This window comes from Marmota marmota, unplaced genomic scaffold (assembly GCF_001458135.2).
Source record: "Marmota marmota marmota unplaced genomic scaffold, marMar, whole genome shotgun sequence".
Taxonomy (NCBI): Eukaryota; Metazoa; Chordata; class Mammalia; order Rodentia; family Sciuridae; genus Marmota; species Marmota marmota.
The window spans coordinates 32,827,103-32,833,408 of record NW_025999932.1 but is presented as its reverse complement, the minus strand read 5'-3'; the positions used below and the strand labels follow the sequence as shown (position 1 = coordinate 32,833,408).

At 32.9% G+C, this 6,306-nt stretch overlaps 1 long non-coding RNA gene across 1 annotated transcript in view; it reads left to right on the top strand.

Moving 5' to 3' along the window:
- Nucleotides 1-45: 45 nt before the first annotated feature.
- LOC125616137 overlaps nucleotides 46-6,306 on the top strand; it is a 114,899-nt gene continuing 108,638 nt past the window's right edge. The window contains exons 1-2 of the long non-coding RNA XR_007346762.1: nucleotides 46-484; nucleotides 4,078-4,130. This is a non-coding gene — a long non-coding RNA (uncharacterized LOC125616137). The remainder of the gene's footprint in view (nucleotides 485-4,077; nucleotides 4,131-6,306) is intronic.

Sequence of the window (6,306 nt, the reverse complement as noted above, 5' to 3'; positions counted from 1 at the left end):
GCAGGGGCGGTGGTGGGCGGGGCCTTTCCCAAAATTGCTAGGCAACCTGCACACCGGAAAGCTCCAAAGATGCTCAAGAAACTGGACTCTTAACCTTACTTTGTCAAACATTTTCTTTTGCCTTTCCAGTATCCCAATCCTACTGTACGTTTTTTATTCCTCTTATTTTATTCTTCATATTTTACTTTCCAATACTGAGTTCTATTAAATTTCAACAAATAAGAGAGTTATCAAGGACAAATAGTATATGTGAAGTCTCATGCTCAGGTGTTTAAGAAAGAAAAGATCCCAGTACTTGAGCGATTTTGACTCCAGCTGAAAAGATTGAATAGAAGATGTTAGTAGTTCATTAATAAAAATAAACCTGGAGTTCTAGATTGCCAATCATCAGCTGCATTTCTTCAGTTTAACGATGAACTTTGAATCCTTTCTGGGTGCCAGTCACTAAGCTAAACTCTGGGGGATCTCAAAACCAGTAAGACAGGTAGGCGCCAGCCCACTAGTTAACAGTTGGTAATGCTTGTATAATGAGGCAAGAGGGCTGTCCTCTAAACTTCATACAAATGTAAACCTCTCTATAAAATAAGCATTACTTTCAAAATAATTGTAACTAGCTTTTTAAGAAATATTGCAATGAATAAACAAAACAGAAAAAAGGTAGGCACTAAATTAATGGAGAGATGTAGTTATCTTTAGAATATGAGTTAGGGGGCTGGAGTTGTGGCTCAGTGGTAGATCCCTTGCCTAGAATATGAGTTAGATGTTAAGGTGAGATGTCTAAGAGACTAGCAGGCAAGAAAATATAGTGGGGGTGCTGAAGACCAGTTTCATCTTTGCCAAATTTTTAGCTGATATTCTGTAGTGAGATCTTCCAAAGGAGAGTTCTGATTTTGACCAAAATTTGCAGGAACATTATCTTCACTTTCAAAATTGTAGGTCTTGCCATATACAGAGATGGAAGCAAATATTGATAGATTAGGGGGACAATAGTTACACCTTTCATAACTAAAACTACAAAATTTGTGGGCATGACTATGATGTTTGAGAATGGCAGTAAAGATGAACCTACTGATAACATCAGCTAGCCAAATAACAATGGAGAGATTAGTATACATATCTAGTCTTTATTTTTAATAAATATTACATGTTTTAAGTAAAACAATACATTCAGTTATTCATAGGTTGGTTTCTGCTCCTGTATAAAATGTGACAAATACTAAAGAGAAAAATACACTTTTATTAGTGAATTTCTATTGTATTATATAAAATAGTAAAATCATATCCAAGGAGGTTAACTTAAGTACTAAAATTCATATTCCTCTTTGGAGTACATATGTCAAAATAACAAAAGAAATATAAAGTACACAGCTTGACAAGCTTTCACATAATGAACATACAATATTATATTCTCAAAACATATCGAAAAGTATCTATTTCAAAATATTTAGAATTCTTTCTCATCTCAATTCTCTAGCTCTATCCTCTTACATGTGTATTCTCAATGTCAGCATAATTTCTAGAGCCTTCTGATTTTTTTCATAAGAAAGGAAATTATAAATGGATTTTTATAAATGGATTCATTCATAATTTTTTAGTTTTTAAAACATTCCTAAGGCATTTTCAGTTTTCAAATTTTATAGCAAAACAAGGACTTTCTAATTTACCGAAAAGCTAAAATGCTACAATATATTTAATGGATATAAACAGAAATTTTAGAAGATAATTGGCAAATGTAACATTTTAAGACAAGAAGTGGGATAAATGGCCCAATGGGTTTGGAAGAGATCCAATTCATATCATGTAGAGACAGAAATGATTGCGCAAGTTCAGTGTGACCATATTAGATCTCATTGTGAAACATACTGATATTCTATTTGCAAAAGCATATGAATTTCTCATTATCAGAATGGAATTAGAAGGAAATGAAATTTCTGTGAGGATTATAAGACTTGAGGACTAAAATTCGTTTTAATAATTATTTATTTAGGAAGGTTTAAGTAAAATAGAAAACATGCAACATTTGGATGCCAAAAAAATTCACCTTCTTAAACTTTTTCACCTTGTATGGTTGTATGTATTGTTATGACTAAGACCACCTGATAGTCAAATTATGTCATCCTAAAGAGATCACAGTGGGGTAAATCTTAGGATCTTCTATTTCAAATACTTCATGTTATAAAATTATGCTTTGATCAATTCATAATAAGTTGCTATATGTCTGAGTAAATAATTGGTTATTTTATTCTATTATCTTTACTCACAGTACACTAAAAGGCACTGATATCACTGGGGCAGTGATTATAGTAATGACTTAAAATTGATCAAGATCTCAAATACCACATAATCTCACTCATTTGTTGAACTAATAAGTTGATTTTGTAGAAGAATGAAAGGGAATAATGATTGCTAAAGATTGCTAAAGGCAGAATGAGGAAGAATGCAAAGAAGTTCAGTAAGAGGCACCAAACTCAGTGGAGGAATAATGTTTAGTTATTCTTTAGCACAGTGTTTTAACTATTTACTAAAATAATCTATGATATATTTCAAAATGACCAGAAGAGTGAGAAGTTTCCAATACATGAAAAAGATTAGATGGAAATGCTTATTCTCCTGATTTTGTTGTTACACACACACACACACACACACACACACACTATTTACCTATATAGCGACTCGGATGGGGAAAAAGAGGAGCATCCTTGATTCCATAATGTTTCTTGAACTAAAGGGTGCTTATCGTATGTTCACTATGTGAAAGCTTGTCAAGCTGTGTACTTTATGTGTGTTACATTTCAATAAAAGAGCTCATCTTAAAAAAATCCTCCAAACTAAAAGAAATAAAACAGTTACAACAAATGACTGAGAATGATACATAAATTTTAGTGGGCAGGGTACTAAGGGATTCACAATAGTATGTTCAGTATAGAAGAGAGTAAAAATTGTGTATTGGATTTACTTAACTTCCTGAGAAATTGTGTCATCGATAGCTATAGCACTCATTGTATTTGAATTGCTAATTCAACATGGCTATATCTGAATGTATTTATGACTGTCATATCTGCGTTGAATTTACCTGTTGAACAGATATTATCTAATTAACTATGATTTCTTAACTCACTGTGTAGACATGAAATATATATTGAAGTAATTTCACATGGTGATAATTTGGTTTTAGTTTCTTAATATTAAAGGTAGAATATGATGTAAATTTTTAAAAATAATATGTATAGTCTGTTATTATCCAACAATAAATATTTAGGATTAAAAAAATGAATCATATTTCTAAATGTGGAGATATAGATAAATTTGGCAAGAAGAGATCATTCTCACATCAGAACAGCTCTATAAAATTAATCCATTGAAAGCCAGGCACAGTGGTGGCACATGCCTGTAATCCCAGCAGCTGGGGAGGCTGAGGGAGGAAGATAGCAAGTTCAAAGCCAGCCTCAGGAAAAGCAAGGCTCTAAGCAACTCAGTAGGACCCTGTCTCTAAATCAAATACAGGGCTGGGGATGTGGCTCAGTGGTCGAGTGCCCCTGAGTTCAATCCCTAGTACCCATCCCCCCCAAAAAATTAATCCATTGAAGATGTGCCATTGTGAATTGAAGACATGCACCACTTTATGCTACACCACATTGGGCAGTGGGATGGGAGTATGGATTGTAGTTCTCATTTCTAAAATTCTTCTACCTAAATCTTCATTTACTACTTTACTTTCACATCAATCTATCGGAGAGTTATCTTATAAATTAATCCATTTTGTAGCAGAAGTTAAATTATGCAAGAAGCAAATAGCATATAAATCCACACTACCCTGTGATTAGTTTCTCTCCCTTAACAAAGTATTATTTGTAATAATGCCAAATAATGACCCAAGGCCTTTAAGAAATAAAGTTTTAATGTTATAAGAAAATTAAAATGTCAGTAAAGGAAGAATTTTAAAAATCAACAAAAAATAGGAGACATGTGGATAACTTAGCATGTTATTTAGAAAAGAAACTAGTTTGTTTTAAAAATAAAATAAATTATAAAAATAAAATCAGAAAGAATAATGACATAATTCATATTAATTTACAGTTTAAACATGGAGTGAAAATATACTTCAAACTGAAACATGATGCCGCCAAATGGTAAGTAAAATGCCTAGTCACTAAGAAGGAAAAAAGTAATTTCCGTATTTACTGGAAATACTTTAATTTTGACAAATTGAATGGACTAGTCAATGCATGATAAAAAATGTGATTTAAAAAAGAACAAAATTGTCTTTTCCTTAATTTTTTTTAATTTTACTGTTCTACAATATTCTATTTTGTGAATTCTTGTCCTAGATTCATATTTAACTAATATTTATCTCTTCGGTTTCTTTAATAGTATTAGATGATATTTGTTTTTCCTCTAATGCTTAATTTTTCATGTTTTGCCCTAACAATAAATAAGGTGATAGAAGAGAATTTTTGGTTGTTGTAAAATGTTACTAATTGTCAGATGTGGCTTATTCTCTGAGACTCTTTGAAAGGATTAAAACCAGTGTGACATCTTAATTGTCTAAAAATTGCATCACAAGTTGCCATGATATGAATTCAGAAATACTGCTTAATTACCATTAAAATAGTAATGTTATTTTCAATTTGATGTTGTTGATCTTGGATATATAAAAATTTTCATTTATAATTCTCTATCATTCTTAACCAAAGCAAGAAACAGTGATTGATAATCTTCTTTTATATTTATGCAGCATATTGCCATTTTCTAAGTTTGTTGCAATTACAGCCCCCATTTTATTTCTATAATAAGGCATTCAGCATTCAGGATGAATTCAGTTGTTTCTCTTAAAACTCACAAAATTAACACAAAGAGGTGACACGCACAGGCCCAAGGTAACCCCAGTGGTTTTTGAGAGACTGTGGAAAAACACAGTTACAGATGTAGTTTTACAAAACTTACCTAATTTGAGCCCATGCAAGTTATTTTTTTGATATTTATTGTTTAAACTACAAATAATTGAATTAATAAACTCATTTAATGAGTTTCTCAATGAGTTTTTCCTGATTTCCCAGAACCTAGAATAAATATCTGCCATACAGCAGGTACACAAACAATATTTGTTGAATGAATTCATGTTTGCTTAAAAATATTACAGATTGGTAATACTTTCCAGTTGCACTAATATTTGTAGATTCCATTAACTGCACTCATAAAAGCTCTTAATGCAGGAACTTACACACTTAGATTCTTGCGTTGTTCTTATTTTAAGGCTTGTCTGTTCAAAGGACAAGGCAATTCATGAAATTTACTGCTGCTAGTAAAAGCAGAGGTTAAAAAAGGCTAATTAAAGATTCTTATCAAGTGGGACTAAAGAAGCCATTGGAATAAAAATATGTGAATATCCTCACATGTTCCTTCACCATTACTTTCTGTAACATGTGACATTCTGAATCAGAGATCCTGCATTAGAAACCTCACTACTGACTCTTTCAGGATTTAATACTTACAGATACAACATTGCTCATTGTTATTAACCTTTCTGGTAGCTTCCATGGTGATAGAGATGGTGATGTGTAGAGCAGAGATGTATGCTGGTGGCAAGTGGCTCTGGGAGTTTGGGGGTTGTTCTACACAGTACAGCTAAGTGCACATTACATTTGGAATAGATCCATATGGCTCAGTACCTATTGTTCCTATCAAACCTTTATGTTTTTTGTTAGTCTTCTGCAGTCATTTGAGTTTATGATCCTTGGTATATAGGATCAGACTTAGGGAACACATTTTTGATGCAATTCTATTAGCCAAAGTACATATGGGTCTTACATAGCTTAGTATACTTTAAAGTTATAACAGCATGGTAATGGAAACAAAACAGACATGTAGACCAGTGATACAAAATAAAAGACACAGAGACAAACCCACACAAATACAGTTATATAGGACAAAGGTGCCAAAAACATTCACTGGAGAAAAGATAGCCTATTCAACAAGTGATGCTGGGGAAAATGGAAATCCACATGCAACAAAATGAAATTAAACCTCTATCTCTCACTCTGCACTAAAAGTGGATCAAAGACTTAGGCACTGCTGGGCACGGTGGCACATGCCTTAATCGCGATGCCTTGGGAGACTGAGGAAAATGTCTGAGGCAGGCGAACTGTGACTTCAAAGCCAGCCTCAGCAACAGCAAGGCACTAAGCAACTCAGTGAGACCCTGTCTCTAAATGAAATACAAAATAGGGCTGGGGATGTGGCTCAATGGTCGAGTGTCCCGGAGTTCAATTCCCAGTTCCAAAAAAAAAAAAAAAAAAAAATTCAGGA